Genomic DNA, 24,514 nt, shown 5'->3' with positions numbered 1-24,514 from the left:
TAATTCAGAGTCTTTACCCGTGTGGGAAGCCATTGTGCCCAAGATTGGAAATGAGGTTTTTCGTTGGCCTTCCGGTCTTACAGGGTGCATCATCCAACCTCCTAGATCCAGCTCAGATCCAGTAGGGTGCCCAGCCTGCCCTGAGGTTGCCATGGGAACAAGGTCACTGCTATCAGCCCCTGGCTCAGGAATTACTCAGGGCTCCCCTTCCCTCATCCCATGTGTCCCCTGGACATCCCAAGCTCGTTCTGATCTCAGGACTTTTCCTTCTGCCACCCTCACTGCCTGCCATCCTCTTCCTAGCTCTTGCATGCGTGTGCTCCGTCGCTCAGTTGTGTCCGACTCTTTGCAACCTCTTTGTAGCCCGCCAGGCTCTTCTGTCCGTGGAATTTTCAGGGCAAGAATACTGGAGCGGGTTGCCATTTCCTTCTCCACGGGATCTTCCCTACCCAGGGATCGAACCCACGTCTCTTACGTCTCCTGTATTGGCAAGCAGGTTTTCTTTATCACTGGCATCACCTGGGAAGCAGCTCTTGTATGGCCAACTTTTTTTCATTACCTGGGTCTTTGCTCCAATGTCACCTCTTCAGAGGCCCTCCCTGAAGTGACAGGGAGGTGACACCCCACCTGGTCACCATTCTCTGCCACCATCACCCTATTATGTTCTCCATAGTGCTTGCCACTCTCTCCAATAGCCCTGCTTATTTATTTGTGAACGTGTGAACATCTGTCTGCACCCCAGCCCCCTACATTTGATGCCTTCTGTACATCCACATTGGACACCATGCCTGGCCCAGGTAGGTTTTCAGTAAACGAATGCTCAGCATATGAATGGGAGTGTAGCTCACTTACTTAGATCTCAGATCCTACCTGTTCCATTTCAACCTTCCTCCATTAAAAAAAAAAAAAGTTTTATTTTTTAGAGTAGTTTTTAGGTTCCTACCTAAAGAGCAAAAAGTACAGAGAATTCCCCTAGATTCCTTGCTCTCCTCCTTCCTACACACAGCCTTTCCACCATCTACATCCCCACCAGAGTGGGATGTTTGTTATAATTAGTGAACTTACACTGACATATCACAATCACCCAGAGTTTCCATTTTGGAGGAATCTTGTACATTCTGTAGGTTTTGGCCAATGCATCATGACCTGTATCTGTCATTGTAGTATCATTTCACTGCCCTGAAACTCCTCTGTGCTTGGCCTGTGCTCCCTCAACTGCCTTTTAATGTACCTTAAGCCTTTACTCTGGCTGCGGCAGCAACAGGACACTAAGCTGTCACTCTAGTACCAACAGCTATTAGTGTTTATGTTAGGCTACTGTGCCGGAGAAGGCAATGACACCCCACTCCAGTACTCTTGCCTGGAAAATCCCATGGATGGACGGGCCTGGTAGGCTGCAGTCCATGGGGTCGCTAGGAGTCGGACACGACTGAGCGACTTCACTTTCACTTTCACTGGGCTTCTCAGGTGGCACAGTGGTAAAGAATCCACCTGCCGGTGCAGGAGACGTCTGCTCAATCCCTGGGTTGGGTAGATCCTCTGGAGAAGGAAATTGCAACCCACTCCAGAATTCCATGGACAGAGAAGCCTTGTGGGCTCTACGGTTCATGGAGTCACAAAATGTTGGACATGACTGAGCACACTCACGTGTTATGCTACTAGTTATTAGCATAAACTAGTAGCAAGCAGCGGAGAAGGCAATAACAACCCACTCCAGTACTCTCGCCTGGAAAATCCCATGGACAGAGGAGCCTGGTGGGCTGCAGTCTATGGGGTCTCGAAGAGTCGGACATGACTGAGCGCCTTCACTTTCACCTTTCACTTTCATAAATTGGAGAAGGAAATGGCAACCCACTCCAGTGTTCTTGCCTGGAGAATCCCGGGGATGGGGCAGCCTGGTAGGCTGCCGTCTATGGGGTCGCACAGAGTTGGACACGACTGAAGCGACTTAGCAGCAGCAGCAGCAAGCAGACCTTGCAATAAGGACATTGCAAGCATTGTCTTATTTCGTTCATAACAATCTTATATTATGGATCAGGACACTTTCCCCTCTTTCTACTTTCCTATTTCTCATGCACTGCTCTCAAACTCACATCCCAGCTGACCTTACTGTTTGCCTTCTTCTCCTTAGCTGCTTCCTTTGTCTTTCCCATTTTTTTTTTCATTGCTTTTAGCTGCTCCCTTTGGCTTTGAGTTTTCTTTTTTTAATTAAAAAAATGTTTTTAATGTGTACCATCTTTCATAGTCTTTTTTGAATTTGTTACGATATTGCTTCTGTTGTTTATGTTCTGTTTTTTTGGATGCGAGGCACGTGGGATCGTTGCTCCTCCACCAGAGATGGAACCTGAAACCTCGGTATTGGAAGGTGAGGTACTAACCACTGGACTGCCAGGGGAGTCCCATGACTTTGCTTTTCTGCTTTCAGTTCCTTTAGTACTCCACTGGCTCTGAAGATCTGCCTGGAGAGATTTCCTAGACCAGTTCTTGAAGGTAGTGGAGCAAGGGATCTTTTTATGAACTCAATATAGTTTAATGATCATTTATTGAAATCTGCCCTATGAAGGTGCTGGTGATCTGGGTCTCTTCTGAAACTTGTGTGGCATTTACCTTCTCCCTTCCCGCCCTCCTTCCATGTTCCATGGAGTCTGGGAACTGCTGATGCATGTGATTCTCTGGAAACGGGGATATGGGAGATGGGAGGTGGCTGCTGTGAGCATCCAGGGGAAGGGCACTCACTGCACAGAGAAATGGGAGAGAGAAGGAGCCTATTTTTCAGAGTCTGAGTGTAAAGTTCACTGTGTACAGTGATCAAGAGGAAGGTGTCCCAGGCACCTGCACTTTACCTTCACCTGGATAGAAGATGTCTGAAACCAGCCCTGGGGCATGAGCATTTGTCCTGGAGAAGGGCTTCCACCTTGCCCTTGTTTTTGACTGCTTAAAACTAGCTGGAATGAATGGATAAGGAAGTTGTGGTATATATACGCAATGGAATATTAATCAGCTATAAAAAGGAACACATTTGAGTCAGTTCTAATGAGGTGGAGGAACCTAGATCCTATTATACAGAGTGAAATAAGTCAGAAAGAGAAAGACAGATAGTGTGTATTAATGCATATATATGGAATCTAGAAAGATGGTACCAATGATCCCATATACAGGGCAGCAAAGGAGATACAGATGTAAAGAACAGACTTTTGGAGACTCAGTGGGAGAAGGAGAGGGTGAGATGATTTGAGAGGATAGCATTGAAACATATACATTACCTTATTTAAAATAGGAAATCACGGAGAGTTTGATGCATGAAACAGGGCACCCAAAGCTGGTGCTGTCTGACAACCTGGATAGGGTGGGGAGGCAGGTGGTGGGGGAGTTCAGGATGGAGGGGACCCATGGCCGATTCATGTTGATATGTGGCAGAAAACCATCACAATATTGTAGTTATCTCCAATCAAATAAATAAATTGTAAGAAGTTATAATGTAAGAAACCAAAAAACAATATAAACAACTCATTAGAGCACCTATGGGTCCTTGCATTAGGGGGATGTGTATGTGTGAATTGATACCAAATGGAAAACCCCTCTTTCCTCTCAACAGCTGCCCTTTAGAATCTCCTTATGGTGGAATCATTCCCAGAGTTCCCCTCTTTGCTGACGTCTGTGGGCTTGATCAAACCTTACCTGATCTCCCTTAACCATTCCTAAAACTCTGTTCCTCAGATTTACCACTTGTGCCCCACACCACAGAACTTGTGCCAGGAGCACTGTGTCTCCCTGCCCCTCAGTTGCATGCTTAAAGTTCAAGCGAGGTTCCCAGACATCAAATTCCAGTCGAAATCTCATTTTCCACTTGTCCCCAGTTGGCTATATCTAAGCTGTCCTCTGAATCCTGCCCCAGTCCTCTGTAAGGTAATGTCTGCTCTCCAGTTCACGTTTGGGGAAATGGAGGCATATGGAGGTTATGCATCTTCCCTGTAGTCACACAACATGTGAACAGCCAAGTCACAGTCCCCAAAGCCAAATCTGTCTGAATCCAAAACCTCTTTGTTCCATTGTGTCTTCTATGAGACTCTCCAGGTGGTGGGCAAACTAGAGGCAGAACTATTGGTTACTGAGCGCCTAGCTGTCCCCCTCCTGGACTTTACTTCCTTCCTCCCAAAGGAGCCTGCCATTTGGTTGAGGACTGAACCCCCAACTCATTGCTCAACTGACATCATGTGGTGTTTTCTCTTCATCTGTAAAATGGGCTTAATAATAGCAGGGGTGTCGTGGGACAGATTAATTAATGTTTGGATGAGTCTTTTGTGATTCCTTGGATGAAAGATGCAATGCCAAGGGCTGTTCAGAGGCCTATGCTATGCCGTGCTTAATTTAGTATTCCTTGTACTTCCCTCTTTGCAGGTTCCACAGTGATTGCTGACTCAGGAAATATTTACCAGGGCAGGCGATACCCCAATATCAAGTCTGACTAGTGATGGCAGAGGGAATGGGTCATGATGTCTTTGTGAGGATTTGCAGCCTCCTTCCATTTTTTAAATTAATTTATGTTCTTATTTTCAGCTGGGTTTTCCTTGCAGCATGTGGCCTCTTTGTTGTGTGCAGGCTGCTGTCTAGCTGTGTCTCACTGTGGCGAGGCCCTTCTCATTATTTATCTATTTATTTGGCTGTTTCAGGTCTTAGTTGTGGCATGTGGGATCATTGTTGAGGGGTGCAGAGTTCTCTCTAGTTACAGTGTGTGTGATTAGTTGCTCTCAGGCATGTGGGATCTTAGTTCCCAGAGCAGGGATCGAACCGTGTCCCCTGCATTGGGAGGCAGATTCTTAGCCACTGGACCACCAGGGAAATCCCAGTCTCATTCCTTGTTGGTGGTCTGTCCTTCCATGTTGGGATTCCACTGATGCACAGCCCTTGGCTGGGGCTTAAGGATTTAAGAGGAAGGGCATAACAGGATGGGCTGAGGATACCCAGAATGGCTGCACCCCAACACAAGACTCTTGCCTCAGTTGGAAAGATGATGATGGTCAACAGTTTAGGTATCCCAAGATCTTGGAGATCAAGCAAATGTGAAGCAGAAAATATTCAATCAGATCAGATCAGTCGCTCAGTCATGTCCGACTCTTTGCGACCCCATGAATCGCAGCACGCCAGGCCTCCCTGTCCCTCACCAACTCCCGGAGTTCACTCAGACTCACGTCCATGGAGTCAGTGATGCTATCCAGCCATCTCATCCTCTGTCGTCCCCTTCTCCTCCTGACCCCAATCCCTCCCAGCATCAGAGTCTTTTCCAATGAGTCAACTCTTCGCATGAGGTGGCCAAAGTACTGGAGTTTCAGCTTTAGCATCATTCCTTCCAAAGAAAGCCCAGGGCTGATCTCCTTCAGAATGGACTGGTTGGATCTCCTTGCAGTCCAAGGGACTCTCAAGAGTCTTCTCCAACACCACAGTTCAAAAGCATCAGTTCTTTGGCGCTCAGCCTTCTTCACAGTCCAACTCTCACATCCATACATGACCACAGGAAAAACCATAGCCTTGACTAAACGGACCTTTGTTGGCAAAGTAATGTCTCTGCTTTTGAATATGCTATCTAGGTTGGTCATAACTTTCCTTCCAAGGAGTAAGCAAGCATCTTTTAATTTCATGGCTGCAGTCACCATCTGTAGTGATTTTGGAGCCCAGAAAAATAAAGTCTGACACTGTTTCCACTGTTTCCCCATCTATTTCCCATGAAGTGGTGGGACCGGATGCCACGATCTTCATTTTCTGAATGTTGAGCTTTAAGCTAACTTTTTCACTTTCCATAATAGCTACCTATAAAGGGAATGGACGGGTGATGGATGGGCTTCCCTGGAGGTTCAGTGGTAAAGAATCTGCCTGCAACGCAAAAGTCACAGGAAACACAGGTTCGATCCCTGGGTCAGGAAGATCCCCTGGAAGCGGGCATGGCAACCCACTCCAGTATTCTTGCCTGGAGAATCCCATAGACAGAGAAGCTTGGTGGGCTAATGTCCATAAGGTCGCAAAGCGTCAGACATAGCTGAAGCGACTTAGCTTGCTTGTGCGGGTGATAGATAGATTTTACACAGCCGTGTCCACCAAGTCTCAGAAAGGCATAATCTGTATAACTGAAAGTCAAAAAGCAATTCCTCTTTTGTGGTTCTGCTTCTCTTTTCATTGATTCTGCTTCTCTTTTCAATGACACGCACGGTTGCTTTAAGTTTTAATCTTTTATTAATTCTTATTGGCGTATAGTCGCTTTACAATGTTGTGTTACTTTCTGCTTTACAGCAAAGTGAATCAGTTATACATACACATACATTCCCTCTTTTTTGGGTTTCCTTCCCATTTAGGTTACCGCAGAGCCTTGAGTTCCCTGTGCTACACAGTAGGTTCTCATTAATTATCCGTTTTACATAGTAGTTGTGTATATAAGGTGGTTTTTATATGCAGATGATTTTTTTTAAATCAATATTTAATTTTAGAATCATTTCACATTAATAGCAGAAAAATCGTGACGATGTACAGAGGGTTCCTGTAGACCCCACACCATTTCCCCTACTATTAACATCTTATGTGAGTGTGATGCCTTTGTTTCGATTAATGAACCATTTTCTGTCCCAAGATTCCACCTAGGATACCACATTGCATTTAGTCACCATGTGTCCTTAGACTCTCCTTGGATGTGACAGTTTTCCAGACTTTCCTTGTTTTTCATGATCTTGACAGTTCTGAGGAGTACTACTCAGACATTTTGTAGAATGTCCCTCAGTGTGAGTCTCTTGGATGTTTTCTTGTGATTAGACTAGGGTTATGGGTTTTGGGTTTTGGGTGATGAAGGCCACGCAAAATGTGAATTGCCGTTCTCATCACAACCTATCAAGACCTCATATATACATGTTTTTAAGGCTACATATTTATTACTGTTGATGTGAAGTTTTATTCTGTGACCTAGGTAGTGTTTGTCAGGAGCTGATCATTTATAAACTTTATTTTTGTATCATGGAACATTTCAAAGCTATGGAGAAGGATGAATGAATGGGTGAATAAGTGGGAGGATGGATAGATGGATGAATAAAGGATGGAAGGAAGAAATGATGGACAGACAGGTGAATGATGGATAGGTAAATGAGTGATGAATAAATGAATGATTAATAGTGATAATCAGGGGCCCCTCCCACACAGTTCCTTATGATCAGAAAATGATATAACTTAACTACTCCTTCAGTATATATTTGAAACTTCTCTAGGACTTGTTTGGGAAGTTTCTCTCTAGCCCTTAGCTCTGTGCTTACCGAATACCTAAATGAAAGCAGGAAAGGAGCCTTGGTTTAAAACAAACAAACAAACAAACAAAAAACTTGAAAGAAGATAAATTGTCCACATTGAACTTAGAAAAAGTCATCTGTCCTCCAGCCTTACTTGATGGTTTAACTCATACATCTGAATTCCCTGGTCTTTTCCATCAGACTTGTTTTTCTGGTATAAAGTTTTATTTTCATGCTCTCATGAAAGTCCAAATTTGTATTTTCATCAATCTAGCTATTTCATTAGCCAACTCAAAGGTTATTGGTAAGAGGCCCTTTTGCTCCATGAGCAAAGCCCTTCACATAATCAAGGCCCCATGGGGATTTTCCCAGGAACTAGGAAGACTAGCTTAATAAGGATGCTGCAGAACACAGAAGGGATCCAGGAACACTGGGTCTAAACCTTGGCTCTGCAGAGTGGCCTGTCCTGCCTAGGTCTTAGTTTCTTCATCTGGGAGATTGAAATAAACACCTCTGTTTCACAGAATCTGAGAAAGAAAATATATTTGTGGGCTGTAAAGTCTTGTAGGCATGAAAAAATAAATATTTGGAGAACTTCTAGATGGTAGTGGGTACTTTGTCTTGGTTATGGTTTTAGTCCTCAGCCCTTTGTATAGTGCCAGGCACATGGCAGGGTTTCAGTCAAGGCTTGCCAAATGAATTAAATGAGTGAATGGAGATGGACAGATGAGTGGATGAATGAATAAATGGATGAAGAGGGAATGATGGATAGACGGACAAATGAATGAATGGATGGAGGGATAGGGGAATGAATGATGCATGAATGAATGACGAAAATGGTAATCAGGGCCTCTCCAACAAATAAATCTTTTCTTTTCAGTTCCTTGTGATCAGAGGAAGGCAATCATCCCAAATTTGGCTTCTGCCTTACAACTGTTTTGTGGCCTTGAGCCAGCCAACTAACCTGTTAGTTGCCTGGCTCATAAAAGAATGATAATGACACCTTTGAGGGGTGCGGCTGATGGCATAGTGGATGTTGAGAAAATTAATTGGGTGGTGGTAAGTGGCTTTGAGAGCGCCAGATGAAAGGTGCCGCAGAGGTGAGCTGTTATTATCCATGTTACCTGGGGTTTCCTCTGCCCTCTTCTGCCTCCCCCGAGAATGGCTTCTCTCCTGGTGCCCCAGAAGCGAGTTTTCCTTGGAGAGGGAGCCTGCCTTTCATTGGACTGACTCTTCCCTGGGGTCATTTGGCAGACGTCTCCCAGGTGAGAGAGAGAGCTATAATCCCAGAAACCTGGCTGTCCTGCTTTATTTCCTTCCAGAAGGATTGATTTTCCCAGATGCCAACCAGGCCCTGCAGTGCACGGCAGCCTGAAAACAGACTCTCTTTTTCCTCTTTCTGGAATGAAAAAGAGGGACGGCCCTCCAGATACTAATTTCGAGGGTCCCACCTGTTGGCACGACCTCAGCACTGGAGACCAGGTGTGTAGCATCTGGTGTCCAGAGAGACCTGGGAATTCACTGAGATCCAAGAGTTTTGTAGGCTCCCTCCTTTCCATAGGTGGCATCCCAGGTTGAAGGCACAGACTACGTGTGTCTTTCAGTTTATGTTTTTCTCACAGAGGACAAAGGTCCCAGGCTTTGGGGTTGGGAGGTGGTTTAGATCTGCAACTGTGTGCCCTTGGACAAGTTGCGTAACCTCTCTGGAAATTTCTGAATTTTGAAACACATCTGGTTCTGGGATTTGGGGTTAAGGATGGTGGGCCCATATTCCTTTTTATGGTTACCTCTTATTTCTGGCAAGCATTTAAGAGTGGATAAAGTGAGTGAATATAAACAAACAGAAAAACAGCAAGTAAATAATAAGAGAAGTGCTCAGATCTGGCTTAAATTGTCGAGCGGTACAGAAAGGACGAAAGTTCAGGATAAGCTGTCCTAAGGGGGATTTTCCATCCCTTTAATGACCTGTCCACTCTATTCTCTTGTTCCCTTCCTTATGCTGCTCCGTGATCACCAAGCCGCCCTCTTATTGCCTCCAAACTCAGACCATCTCTGCGGGTGATGGTGAGTTAATGAACAATCCTGTCTTACCCATAAAACCAGACGGGGCGCCAGGAGCTCATTTGACATTCCCGACACTTTTGAGAGACCAACTTCGAGGTGGCCGAGGACCCCTCGCACGAAGACATTCCCTGGAGATGTGGGGTTGGGGAAGGAACCGTGACTCTCAGCATTCGGGGTCCCGAGGATGGTCTTGGGGTGAAGGCTGTGGCTTCTAGACCAGACTCGCTAGAGTGCTGTGTTCTGAAAGGGGCTGCTTCAAGCCTTTCAAGGGGCAATCTCCCTGGCCTTAAGTAGTTTTTAAAACACCAAACAACATTAGTGCCCACAAATGAGGGACATTTAAACCTAAACCTGATTACAGCCAAGAGTGGCGAGGTGGCCAAGGTGCTATAAAGAAATGATGTTATTATGTCCAAGGGATGCCATTAAAACTCTGTTTACAAACCAAATGTGCCAGAGAATGGGTCAGGGAAAGAATTATTAGCAACAGAGCTATTTGATCTCTTTTATGATCCAATGAGTCATATTGCTCCATGCTCTAGAAGGTGAATAATGAAAACCTCAAGCCTGTTGATTTATAAACAGGCCCAGAATTCCCTGTTCTTTAACCTCAAATGCCCTCTTAAGTGTGACTTACCCTAAATCACACGTGACATCAGATGCCACCGGGCCTGTCCCTGCCTCCACCCCCACAAGAGGTAACTGAAGAGGTGATTGGCGTAGAGGGTGCATAAAATTCCCGTTCACGATAATGGATAGCTGGGGGAAGGGTCAATGGTCAGGACTTAGAGCCATGGCTTTGTTTCTACATGCCCCTGTCTGCAGGACTTGCAGCTCCAAAGCCGTCTTTGTCCACGCTCCTGGATTCTCCATAGACCAAGGAAAGTGAGGCTTGGGGTGCACATAATCCTTTGTCCTAGTGGCCACAGTCTTGCCTCTCCGCCACCCCCTGCCCCCAGTCCCCGAAAGCTGTTCTGAGGAGTGGGACCAATGAAGTGTTCCACCTGAACTCCACCCATTACTGAATGCAACCTTGGGAAGTTTCCTTGGGGTCTCTGAGTCTGTACAATGACACGGCCATCTTCAAGTGCTTCCTTACTATGTGAAGATGCTTTACACATGCCATGAGCCAGCTTAGTCCAAACCTCATAATAACAGACTAACTTAATCATGACTTGACCGTGTGGCAGACACTGCTTTAAGAACTTTGCATCTATCCATGTATTTCATCCTCACAAGATCTCTGTGAGGTAGTGCTGAGAACCTGAATCCCACAGACATCCCTATGACAGGACTTGAGTCTGAGTGGTTAATTTGGGAGAACGCAAGAGGCTGCGTTAAGAGAGTAAGACTAGAAAGGGAAGAAGTTGGGCAAGCCACCCCCATGCTCAGTAATATCAGCATCTCTATAGCAGGCAACTGGGGTGAAGTTTCATGGAGGATCTTTAGGAAGATAGCATTGGACACGCCCCAGTTGTCTCACTGGAGAGGCAGAAATTTGGGGGTAGTTATGTGTCAACTCCAGCCATCCTAGTGGATGGGGGGCTCCTCAGGGGATCTTAACTCCTGGTACCCCTCGTCTGTGCCATGTGCAGGCCAAGTGGGTCCCTGGGACCAAGGGAATTCCTTGGGCAGAGAGTTGCTGGTGCTTGTAGTTGGATGCATTGGGTTGACCTGCATGGGAATGGTGTGGAGAGGGTATGGGTGTGTCCCCATCGTGTCCACCGCAGGTCTGAGCCAGGGATAAGAAGACTGGGCCGCAGAGAGCTGGGAATCTTCCCAAAGCTTCTCCAGCTGGCAGGAGGGGGAAGTGTTAGTCGCTCAGTCACGTCTGACTCTTTGCAACCACATGGACTGCCAGGCTCCTCTGTGCATGGGATTCTCCAGGCAAGAAAACTAGAGTGCCATTTCCTTCTCTAGGGGAATTTCCAGACACAGGGTAGGAGGTGGGAGCCTGCATCTGTATCCCCTGGTGGATAGTTTTTTTTTTTTTTTTCATGTGGACCATTTTTAAAATCTTTTATTGAATTTGTTACAATATTGTTTCTGTTTTCTGTTTTGGTTTTCTGATCATGAGGCATGTGGAATCTTAGCTCCCCAAGCAGGGATTGAACCTGCACCTCCTGCTTTCAGAAGCGAAGTCTTAACCACTGGATTGCCAGGGAAGTCCCCAGTGGTGGTCTTAGATTTAAAAAAAATTTTGGCTGCACCATAGAGTATGAGAGATCTTAGTTCCTCAACCAGAGATTGAACCCATGACGCCTGCAGTGGAAGCGTGGAGTCCTAACCACTGGACCACCAGGGAACGCTCTCCCCTTGTGGTCCGATTTCAGGGTCGACAATGAAAGTTCCTGGGCTACACATTATAACCCTTTGAGGAAGGTATCACTATCCCATTTATAAATGCAGCATCTGAAGTTTAAAGGGGTGAATTGACTTGGTCCCACAGCACATTGGCCACTGATCTAGGACTGCAGCTTGGCCCCTGCTGACTTCAAAGTCCAGGTCAGCTTCAGCACACCACCTGCCTTTTGCCTGCCAAGGGGACCCCCTAGTTGTCCTGAATTAGAGCAGTGCCCCAGAGTCTCCAACCAGAGGCTCAGGCTACAAGGATGCGAAGAAGGTTCACGCTGTCTCGTTTCCTTAAGGTCAACCTCCTGGCTGGAGGTGAGGGAAGGACTGTGTATCCACCTCCAGGCTGTCTCCAAGGGGCTGACTCTAGTCTCTAATCTCTTCGGTCTGGTTCTGGCCCCTAGAGTCTGCCAGATTCAGCTTGGTCTTGATTCCATCTCCCGTTGTCCCCCAGGTTATCAGCCTTCATGCTTTGGGGGCCTGTCAAAAATTCTGCACCTTTGAGTTGGAACGGGCATGAAAAGCTGTAATTATATATCCTAAAATGGAATCTTGGAGGCCTTTAAGCAGAAACTCAACTCTCCCCTTCCTTCTCCTTCCTCCCTCCTCCCCTTCAAAGAATGATACAGAGGCTTTGAAAGTCCCACTGGGCTCGAAGGCACCCTGGCAGAGAGTTGCATTAGGAAACCGCAGGCACTTGTAGACACTCTCGACACGCTGTGGTTTTCTAGTCCACTTCGCTAGACCGTGCCCAGCGCTGTTCCCGGAGTAGTCTGTCATTGTACTTACAACTCACATCACAACCCGAGTCAGCCCATCACCCTGCGGAGCCAACAGCCTGGCCGTTTTCATGCAAAGCCAGCAAAAACAGACCGCCTGGTGGACTTGGAAAACACACAGGCTCCCAAGCCTCTTCTTTCTTGCAGAAATAATAAATGATAGCAGCATTAAGACCAACTGGGGCCAGGTGATGACAAGAAGAAAAAGAAAAAAAAAAAAAGAAACCCAGTATCTTCCAAGTTGGGGACTGGGAGATCAGGCCTGGCTTGGACACACATTTCCTGGGTGACCTTGGGTTTTGTGCCTTCCTGTCTCTGGGTCTCCTCTGTTTTCTCATTAAATATTGGGTGAAAACTCAATCTCAAGCTCTTTTCCAAAATTTGGGTATCGTATTTGTTTCCTGGGGCTCCCGTGACAAACAACCGCATACTGGGGGACTGAAAAGAACTGAAATGTATGCTCTCCCAGTGTGGAGGCTACAGCATGGGGTCGAGGGGTTGGAGGGCCGTGCCCCCTCCCAAGGCTCCAGGGAACGATCCTTCCGTGCCTCTTCCAGCTTCTCGTGGTGGCTGCCCATCCTTGTCACTGCTCGGTTTGCAGCTGCACCTCTCAATCTCTGCTCCCGTCTTCTCGTGCCTTCTTGCCTTCTGTGTTCAAAGTTCCCTCCTCTTATAGGGACACCCGTCATATTGAGTTACAGCCCATTCCACTTGAGTATGACCTCGTCTTGACCTGATTGCATCTGCCAGAACCCTATTTCACAGGCTCCAGGGGTTAGGACATTAACACATAGTTTTTGGATCACACAATTCAACTCATAACAGGTATCACTGAGTGCTTTCTTACCGAATAGAATTTAAGGAGGCTCACTTTTTTGTGTGTGTGTGTGTGGCGTGTGGGATCTTAGTTCCCCAGACAGCAATCAAACCCGTGCCCCTGCCACAGTGGAAGCTTGGAGTCCTAACCACTGGACCACCAGGGAATTGCCTAGGGAGATTCATTTTTGAATTTTGAGCTAGGAGATGTTCATGGCTTGACCTTAGTGGGGAAGAAATTGAGGAAACAAGAGCAGCGACCAGAATTCACCAGGGCTGAGATTAAGGTGGGATGTGTGGCTCCCTGACAGTTTGTTAAAATATCAGGGGACTGACCCACTGCCCTGAGATGTCCCTGCCCATGTATTCCTCTGTCCCCTGGCTGCCATGGGGGCAAGGTAATTTGTTCAGGGTTTTTCCATTGCTGGAGTTTCTGATTGGTTTTGCGACTCTGCTGAGCAATACAGGGGATCCACTGTGAAGTCAGGACACCCTCAGTGAAAACATTGGCCACGTTGGCTGAGTCTCATCTTCCATTGTATGCTGGCTGTCCCATAGATCATAAACTCCACAAGGGTGGGGAAGTCTGTTTGACTTGCTCGCTCATGTAGTTCCTGGCTCAGGGAATTAGGGGCCAGATCATATAACGCCTGCATGCATGCTCAGTCGCTAAGTCGTGTCCGACTCTTGTGACCCCATGGATTGTAGCCTACCAGGCTCCTCTGTCCATGGGATTGTCAAGGCAAGAATACTGGAGTCGGTTGCCATGTCCTTCCCTGGGGAATCTTCCCGATCCAGGGATGGAAATTGTGTCTCCCGTATCTCCTGCTTTGGCAGGCAAATTCTTTACAACTGAGCAACCTGGGAAGTCCATATCACATAATAGACGTTCAATAAATATTTGTTGAATGAATACACAAGATCTTTGACAAATGCGATGACAAACATTAGCAAAGGAAGCCTTAAGAAAGAATCTGTCTGCACCAAAATACTCTCTTGAAATGTTCAGAGTTTCTTAATTTGGTATCCATGCATACCAGGAATAGCTATCTTGGAACCTGGAGTCCTCTAATATTCTTGTAGCCATTGACCTTGTCCTCATTTTCCAGCGGAGCCTAATGACACTTAAAGAGGTTGAATTCTTGCTCAAAGGCACATAGAAAATAAGTGGCAGAAGCTAAAACCCTGGTCAAACCTGATTAGCAGGGCTGGTATGTCTCCTATTCCACACTCTAAGAGAATCATATAATTTGCTCCAAGGCTCATGCATGATCACATACTTCTTTGTGTGATTGTATAAGTAATGCCTGTCACCTCCACTAGACTGGGAACTCTGTATTTTTTAATTAACTTAAAAGCTTTATTTACTTATTAATTTGGCTGTGTTGTCGAATCTTGATTGTGGCATTTGGTATGTTTTGTTTTGGCCCTCGAGCTTAATTGCCCCAAGGCATGCAGGATCTTAGTTCCCCGACAGGGACTGAACCCGCACCCTCTGCAATGGAAGGCGAAGTCTTAACCACTGGACCACCAGGGAAGTCCCTAGGAATGCCTGCAACTGCTGGTGGCACAGAGCAGGTGTGTGCTGTTGGCATCTACCAAGATGGGCCCCATGATCTTTGCCTTCTGGGGTTCGTGCTCATGGGTTGTCCCTGGATGCACAAGTTGACCTATGTATCCTGTAGTGCATTGTGAAAATAACTAGGGTTTGCAATATAAGAGACGCTGCAACTTCCAACCTCTTCTCTCTTGGGTCCCTTCAGGGAGCACCAGGCACTCAACAAAGATGTGTCTTTTCATAGACTCTACCAGGGCTTCCCTGGTGGCTCAGATGGTAAAGAATCTACTTGTAATGCAGGAGAGGTGGGTTCCATCCCTGGGTCAGGAAGATTCCCCTGGAGAAGGGAATGGCAACCTACTCCAGTATTCTTGCCTAGAGAATTCCGTGGGCAGAGGAGCCTGGTGGGTTACGATCTACGGGGTTGCAGAGTCAGACACGACTGAGCGACTCACACACACACACACAGATGCCTAGGAAAAGTGCAGACTATGCCTCTGCACTCTTTTGGGGGGTTCCATCCTCTCTGGCAGGTCTTGACCTCGTGTTCTGTGTCTTCATTGCCATGCCCGCGATCCCCAACTTTGCTTCTCTTGAGCTGATGTAGTGAACTTGAGCTCCATGGGGACCTGCAGCTGCCAGGACATAGACACTCCCTCCCCACCTTGCTAGGAGAAGTGAGACTGACATTGGAACTTCTCACATTTCTTCCAGTCTCTTCCTCTTTGAAGAACTCATTCTTTGCCCCTCAGTTGGCCAAGAAAACTACTCTTGCTCCAGTTCTGGGACTAAGACATCAGTCCTGGGCCAAACTATAACCCAAGATCACCGTTCACCTCCCTTGGGACATCTAACAGGTCACTTAGCCTCCCTGAGCCTCAGTTTTCCCCTCTGTAAAAAGGGAACCATTGTGGTTCTTACCTTCCAGCAAGCGCTGAAGCCAGACAGTTTCTAGAACCATGCTTGACACCAGTAAAAGCTTTATAAGCGCCATGTGGGTTACTATTGTTACTGTTTTTATTATTTGAAGTGCTAAATGATACCTCTTCTTCCTGGAAGTTTCAGTTCTCATGGAAAGGATGCTCTCCATGAGAGACAAATCTGTTTTCCTTCCCACACATACTGTACACACTGCTCCCTTGAACTTCAAAGAGAACCCCCACCCCTCACTCCCGCCAGGAAGCTCAACTTGTTATAAGTACAGCAGGAGAAATATGGGCGCTGCTGCCACGGCCTGGGAGCAGCTGTTTGATATCACACCGGGGTGGCCAAGACTTCGGGACGGGCCTGTTTACTCCTCATAGATAATATCTGGAATGAACCGCGGGAAGGACGCTCAGGGTCAACCTTCACCTTTGTAGTTGTTTAAATATCGATTATAATGCATCTGAGGCTGAGCTGGACGGGGGTGAGGAGTGAGCGATGTGTTTGCAGACCTTCCATCCGTCCACTTGCAAACTTCATTTAGAGAATCTTAAATCTCTTAACCGAGCAGGCGATTCCCAGCGCTCGTTTTTCCAGTTAAGAAAGAGTTAAGCAACTCCTCGTTAAGGACTGATTGTTGAAAACTCTAAGATGCTAGAGGCCTCCCCCATCTTAATTACATTTGCCAGGGAACATATAAGACAAGATGGAGCTTTCTCGCTGATTTAGAATGGGAGCAGGATGGTAATTGGATTTCAGGAAATAAGGAGTCCACGGACAGAGATGTTTGGGAAGAAACTTGTTTTTAAAAATGCAATGATTTTTCTTAACTGCAGAACTTTCCAGTCTCTCAGATGTTCATGTGCATCTTGTGATTTTTTTTTCCCCTAGATGGATCCAGTAGGTCACATTTCTGCAATCTCTTTTGGACCATGGAGTCTTCAACTTATGCAGTATATTGTGAGACCAGCATTCCATGGAACACTTCGGTCAAGGCTACTGTGTGAAATAAAACAGACAAAGGACTTAGAACAGGGCATACAGCCCTGTGTATGCCCTTGGTAAATACCAAATATTGTTGTTAATATTATAGAGGGGGTTGAACTTCAAAGGCACCTCCAAGTCTAAAAATCCATGATTCTAGTTATGGTGCTATCACGCAAAAAAATGATTCTAGTTATGGTGTCACCACAAAATAAGTGGGCTTGTTGGCTTGGGAAAAATGAAAAAAAAAAACAAAAAAAAAGAAATCAAATAATTAGTAAGGCAAGTCAAATAATCTCCAAGACAAACTCTAGGTTACTCATTTCAGCGTTTGGAGGAAAGGCATTGTCTTGGGAAGGTGGCATAATTCGGTGAAATATGGGTTGGATCCATGTCCTACTTGGACCTGCACGAACCAGGACCATATGGAAACCACCTCACTGCTTGGGTCCTGGGCTTCCTAACTGTCAAAAATAAACAAGAGATGAAAATATCTCTTTGCCACTTGTAGCGTGGTCCACAGAGATTAGCAGCGTTGACACTGCCTGGGAGTTCTTCTCTTTCTTGGAGACCGTTCCACCTACTTACCATTTCCAGGCTCTGTTTGGAGACTTGGTAAAGTGGCCACTTGCTTGGCTAGATGTGACAACACAATTTGGAATTCCAGGTTAAGAGGGCAGTTCCCGTTTTAGGGAGAGGACTGGTGCTGATTGTAACGTACATCTGTGGTTCTGGCTCTCTATGAAAAAAACCTCATCAACCTGGAAGACTAACTCTGGGTTTCCTGTCACCTCGGTGATCCTTTGCTCTCTCTTTCTCTCTCCTCTTTTCCATAATAAAACAGAAATGTAATCAGACTCTGGAATGTGCCTTGGCAGAAGGAATAAACTCAGGCAGCTTAGTTTATTAGCTGTTTCCATGGGAGAGAACTCTCGGGGCCAAACAGATATTTACAAATATTGAAATACTGTGCTGATCCCCAGTAGTGTCTGGAGATAAATAGCTTCTCAGAGAGGTGGTACTTTTTTTTTTTTTCCTGCACCCTCTCCTCCTCCATCCTATTTATCCATTCTGCTTTCATCTGGATCATCCAACACGGAGAAGGTCTCCAGAAGAAAATTCTTCCCTGCCTGTGCAAATTCAGGACCCAAGGGCATGGAATTTAGTACTTCAGGGGATGAGACCATCAATGGGGTTTTGAAAGATGATTGTTTTGGTACTTTCAGTGATTTAGCCAGCTGGGAGCCTTTGTGAGCAGAGGTGAGAATTCCGTAAGAGGTGTTCTCAGCCAAAGAGCTCCTCAGAGTGGTCAGAGGACCAAATTCAGGGATTATGTTAGCATTCTCTTCCTCTGAGTATGTATTCATTCAACAAATAGGCATTGAATCCCCTACACATACAAGGCAATGTATTCAGCACTGGAGTTTCCATGTTGTATCTGTGAAGACGTCATGAAAGTTCCTTCAAGCAGAGAGCATTCAATGCAGGGGATTGAATCCCTAGGTGATGGAAGAGTCAAGGCGGCAAACGGGGAAATGAGGCAACTCAGAGATTACCAAGAGCAGGAAGTCGTTACTCCCCCTAGGGAAAAGGGACAGAAAGAGAAGCTTGTGTTATGAGAGCTCAAGTGCCAGGACCTCCACATGGTTGGTTAGCTTCTGCCAAAGCAGGATGGATGAGTGGAGTGAGAAATACCGTGGCTCTTTTCTCCTCCTTCCCTCCAGCCTGCCACCATTGACTGAGCAGGAAACCAGAAAGCAAAGCAGTTTGGGAAATGTAGTTCTCTGTGATTTGGAGCTGCTCATGGCTGGCACACGTGGTAGATGGGACCCGCATAGTCCTTACTCTCTTGGAAGGATGTGGGTGCTGACTATTGCTTGGCCCTACCCATACTCTTGACACTCATTTCCCAAATGAAAACTGAATCTAAAGGGTAAGAGACCAGTCTTCTAATTTTTTTTTAAATCTGAAAATATGGGAATTTGCCAAGGAGAAAGCAAGTTCACGTTTCAGAAGGAAATCCACTTAGTGGGTGAGCAAAAATGTGGATGAAGGAGTCCACAGTGCTGTCACCTTAACTTTTGAGCCCCAGACTGAAGTTAGTATCAGGTCTTCTTCCAGCCCTGAAAACATCTTCCCTTGTAATAAGAACTAACATTTTTGGGATGCTGGGTGTGTCGTGGTCCTAGATGCTTTCCATACATTATCTCATTATGCCTTATATCATTATGCCAATCCCATGAGGTAGCTAGGCTTATTACACCCAATTTATAGATTTGCAATCTGCAGCTTAGCTAAGCAAATCACTTTCACTTATCCCATTGTCAGGAAGTAGTAGAGCTCAATTTGGAGAAAGTTAACCTGACTTCACAACCCATTTTCTTTTTTTGAACTTTTTATTTTTTATTGGAGTATAGTTGATTAACAATGTCATGTTAGTTTCAGATGTACAGCAAAATGATTTTTATACATATACATGTATCTATTCTTTCAGAATCCATATTCTCTTTTTTTAAACTTTTTATTTTATATAGAAGTATAGCCAGTTAACAATGTTGTGATAGCTTCAGGTGATCGGTGAAGGGACTCAGCCATACATATACATGTATCCATTCTCCCCCAAACTCCTCTCTCATTCAGGCTGCCACTTAACATTGAGCAGAGTTCCCTGTGCTATACCGTAGGACTTTATTGGTTATCCACTTGAAATGTAGCAGGTTGTATATGTTGATCCCAAACTCCCTTACTATCCTTTACCCCTATCCTTCCCATGAGTCAGAATCCTGTATTCCAAGCCTTGTCTCAACACTGCCTCTAATGTCTTGTACATGGGAATTGCATAATGTTGGTGGATTTGATTGTGTGGCAGATAAAAGGAGAATGCTACTACTTTGCGTAGGATATAGTTCAGCTGCTTGAGGAGCAATTCCAAATACTTATAGCTTAAATGAGGTAGATACTTAATTCTCTTGCACATAAAAAACTGTGCTGCTATGACAACTCTGAACCTTGGGATTTTTTCCCCTTGGGTTTCTTCTTTTTTTTTTCTTTATCATCCTTCAGGTGTTTTCACTGTCAACACTTTTTTGTAATTTAGCACCAAGTCTATAGTCTAGCCCATGAAAAGAGGACAAAGAAGATGGGAAAGAAATGCCCCTTCTCCTTAAGGGCTTGGCTGGGAAATTGCACACATTTGTCTCCATCTCCATGGTTATAAATTCCCACTTAGCTGCAAGGGAGCTAGGAAAAACCCACCTAAAATCCAGTTGTTCTATCAATATAGTAGAAAAGAAAAACTGGTATTGAAAGACAACTGTGGTTCTCCTTTCTTCTTTAATTTTCTGATTGCAAAATTTTACCATGTTTCATCTCAGCTCATGTACAAATCTTCAACATGGGCTAATTTTGTCTGCAATTTACACATGAGGCGATGGAGGACAAAAGAGGTGAAATTATTTGCTCTAGGTCACCAACTGTGTCAATTATGTGGGGAATGAGGTTTTCATGGGAATTAATTTTATACGTGGCCATCCACTTATGAATTCTTCTTTATATTATAAATGGCTTTTTGCTTCCAGATATAACCTCATTACCGTGTTGGAGTTGGATAATAAATTCTTATGTAATGAAGACCCCATGCCTATAAACGCCCTTTTGTTTTGTGCTCAGAGCTGTTCAACTACTAAGAATTATTACTGAGAATATTACCAAACTCAAGTTTTGGACATTTGCACAATTCCAGCAAGTCTGAGCTAAGTACTTCATATGAAACAATAAAAAAAAAATTAGTGTCAGAGCTCAAGTGTCTGGAGGATTTAGTTAAGAATATTTGTTTTTGTGGACAGAAACTTAGTCTAGCTCACGCCAAGAGGATTAAGTGTAGCATATACCAGATGATATCCTGTGTACTCAAGGGTTAGAAATAAAGTTTAGGAGATCTCATTAACTGGGAATTCATTGTCTGAGCTCATGTTGTACAGAGTCATGCAGAGAATCAAATATTGTCATGATATGGTAAATGACCAATAAGCTCATCATGCATGCTAAGTTACTTCAGTCATGTCTGACTCTTTGTGACCCTATGGACTATGGCCCGCCAGGCTCCTCTGTCCATGGGGATTCTCCAGGCAAAAATAATGGAGTGGGTAGCCATGCCCTCCTCCAGAGAATCTTCCTAACCCAGGGATCAAATCTGTGACTTTTATGTCTTGTGCATTGGCGGGTGGGTTCTTTACCATTAGCTACCACCTGGGAAGCCCATAAGCTCATCACTTATGCACATATTCCCCCTTCCACGTCACACAAGCCTAATTGTCAACCAGGGCACCAACATCTTTATGGGGAGGTTGCCAGATGCTAGAGATATCCAACAGTATGATGCAAATATGATGCAAATGCTTGCAAAGTGGAATTGCAAGTCTTGCAAAAGATGCAGGGTTTCATAAAATGGATGAAAATTTTGCTGGACAGTGGCTCTAATTACAAGCAAAGCATTTGAGGGATGAGCATGTAGTAGCATCAGGCCAGTTGACACGACAGGTGCTTCAAAAGAGAGTGATTTGTGAATCAAAGGATTAAGAGAGTCTTTGGAAAATTGATGGAGCCCTCCAGTATTTCTGAAAAATTATCTTCTTTATGCTCCTGCTGCAGAAAGTTCTATGTGAAGGGAATGTGTCATATTACGGTGTCATATTATCTATCTACCTATCTATCTGTACAGATAGTCTCTGAAGACTTGCCAAAACTTGATTCAAGTTTCATTTGTTCTAAGAACAAATGAACAAGCACAGTTGACATTACAGCTGGACTGTTGTTAGAGATGATAAAATAAAACCTGTTTTGATGATTTTCGGTTTGAAGAGTTTTCAGCCCCCTAGGGTCCCTTGCATGTTTTAGTAGATTGTGGAGTTGATTGCCTGCACCTTTTGAAAGGCGGGAATGGAGATCTTGACTTGCCTGTCAATCACAGAGCTTTCAGTTCAGTTCAGTTCAGTCGCTCAGTCGTGTCCGACTCTTTGCGACCCCATGAATCGCAGCACGCCAGGCCTCCCTGTCCACAACCAACTCCTGGAGTTCACTCAGACTCACGTCCATCGAGTCAGTGATGCCATCCAGCCATCTCATCCTCTGTCGTCCCCTTCTCCTCCTGCCCCCAATCCCTCCCAGCATCAGAGTCTTTTCCAAGGAGGTTTAGATGGCTGGAAGGGACACCAGGAAGTAGCATGTGATGGGGGAACACCAGTTCCTGGCAGTTGTCTGAGCACTGGAGTAATAAGGATGTTTCTGATGATGATAACAAAAACAATAATAACAAACATTAATTGGGTCATTATTATGTTCTAGGCAGGGTGCCAAATACTTTGCATGGGTTATGTCATTCCATCTTCAGATAACTCTGTAAGGTAATTACTGTTTTATCCCCATTTAACAGTTGAAGTGATAAGAGTTTAGCAGAGTCCAATGCTCTGCCACTCATGTTCAACATTTAGTCCTTTGGGAGACTAAATTACCCCCTTTTTCAATTGTAGTAAGAACATTGAATATGACATTGAACAGATTTTTAAGTGTACAATACAGTATTGTTGACTGCAGATAGGATGTTATGCAGCAGATTCCTAGAACTTATTCATTTTGGATAACTGAACATTTATACCCATTAAACAGCATCTCAGGGACTTCCCTGGTGGTCCAGTGGCTGAGATTCTGTGCTCCCAATGCAGGAGACTCAGGTGTGGTCCCTAGTCGGGGAACTGGATCCCACATACCACATGTAAAAGTTTGCATGCCACAACTAAAGATCCTGCACGCAGCAAAGATTACAGATCCCGTGTGCCTCATGTAAGACCTGGCACAGCCAAAAAAAAAACAAACCCTTCCCATTCCCCACTCCCTCCAGCCCATGGCACCCAGCATTCTACTCTCTACTTCTGAGGGGCTATATTAGATACCTCATTTAAGTGGAATCATACAGTATTCATCCTTTGGGGACTGGTTTATTTCACTTAGTGTAATGTCCTTTGGTTCATCCATGTTTCCCCTTAAGGGAAAGGATTTCCTTCTTCCTTTTTTAAGGCTGAATAATTTTTCATTGTACATATATACCACATTTTCTTTATGCTAAATTCCCTTTTGATTCCTGCAAGTTGATCAAAAATCGGAAAGTGACTGGGAGACACGGTAGAGTGAATTTGAGATCCAAATCAAGCAGAATTCACATCTTAGCTTGCTTTACTAGCAAGCTTGGGGAAGTGACTTAATCTACATCATATATTTCCATTACTTTTGTGTGTGTGTTGATAACATTTAAGATCTATACTCTTGGCAACTTTCAAGTATTGGGTTGGCCAAGAATTTCTTTTGGGTTTTTCCATAACATTTTACATCTTACAGAAAAACCCAAATGAACTTTTTGACCAACCCAATATACAGTCCAGGATTATGATCTATAACCACCATGCTGTACATTAGATCCCAAGAACTCATTCATATTATAACTAGAGGTTTGTGCCCTTAGAATACATTTTTACAAATAACGTTCTTTCTTTCTTTATTTTTGACTGTGCTGGGTCTCTGTTGTTGCCCTAGCTTTTCTCTAGTTGCAGAGAGTGGGGACTGCTCTCTAGCTGCAGTGCTTGGGCTTCTCATGTGGGGTCTCCTCTTGCTGCAGAGCACAAGCTCTGGGCACTTGGGTTTCAGGAGTTGCGGCATGTGGGCTCAGCTGTTGCGGCTCCCAGGCTCTAGAGCACAGGCTCAATGGTTGTGGCACATGGGCTTAGTTGCTCCTTGGCATGTGGGATCTTCCCCGACCAGAAATTGAATCCATGTCCCTGGCACTGGCAGATGGATTCTTTACTACTGAGCCACAAGGAAAGCCCCAGAATAATTTTGAAGATTTTCTTAGAAACTTATAACCAAGTCTAAGCAAATCTCCCCACCTCTCACTGCCACTGTGCTTTGCTCACAATGACTCTGATATGTACTGCACTTTGCACAATGGCAAGGATTTTTACCTTTATTCTCTTACGTCAGACTCACAGACTCTGCAATATAGAAAGGAATGATTAACCCCATTCTCAGATATAGAAAGTGAAGCTCAGAGAGGTTGAGTGACTGGCTTAAGGTCACACAGCTGGTAAACCTTATTCCCCACCGCAGTAATATTACTCCCAATCCTAAACTTCCATTCTGCCTTCCTAGCCTGGTCTCAGCATCCCACAGTCATCATAAGCTTGCCGATGCCTGTCTTACAGTCCTGTTGATAGAGACATTTGTTTATTCGTGCATATTTCCCTATCAGTTGAAAAGTTAGTAATGTGAATAAAGTGATGGTTAAGTTCAGGCTACAGTCCATAGGGTCGTAGAGAGTCAGGCACGACTGAAGAGACTTAGCGTGCACACACGCATAGGTTGGCTTTATCATTAAGTATACCCTTAGGTCACTTAGATGCCAGGCTGTCAGGAAAAGCTAGCCAGGTCTCTGCAAGCTCAAGGATGCCGCTGTTGATGGTTTCCTTATGTATCACCCAAGCATGGCAAATGCAGTTACCCAGTGACATCTGCGCCCAAACTTGAACTTATTTACAGTAACTACACCTGCTTCTCCAGTAAGGAGGTCCTGCGTAATTGAGTGGACCAGGCGGGAATTAGATCTGGGCCCATGATCTATACAGCCTGCCCATAGCTTAATCTATGTCAATTATTTCCACTGATCGTTGTTCTGTAGCAAAATTGAACCATGTGGCTTTTGGAAGGCCAAGAGAAGGGGCAGCAGCTGATAC

General features: G+C 45.0%; 1 long non-coding RNA gene across 3 annotated transcripts in view; it reads left to right on the top strand.

Annotated features, from left to right (window-relative positions):
* The window catches only part of LOC100848596 (uncharacterized), a 155,990-nt gene extending 138,397 nt beyond the window's left edge, over positions 1-17,593 (top strand). For all 3 annotated transcript variants that reach the window (XR_003030040.2, XR_001502218.3, XR_003030039.2), the window contains exon 8: positions 16,644-17,593. This is a non-coding gene — a long non-coding RNA (uncharacterized lncRNA). The remainder of the gene's footprint in view (positions 1-16,643) is intronic.
* The last annotated feature ends 6,921 nt before the right edge of the window (positions 17,594-24,514 follow it).

This window comes from Bos taurus, chromosome 17 (genome assembly GCF_002263795.3).
Source record: "Bos taurus isolate L1 Dominette 01449 registration number 42190680 breed Hereford chromosome 17, ARS-UCD2.0, whole genome shotgun sequence".
Taxonomy (NCBI): domain Eukaryota; kingdom Metazoa; phylum Chordata; class Mammalia; order Artiodactyla; family Bovidae; genus Bos; species Bos taurus.
The sequence above is the reverse complement of the archived record's forward strand: the minus strand, read 5'-3'. Positions and strand labels throughout refer to the sequence as shown.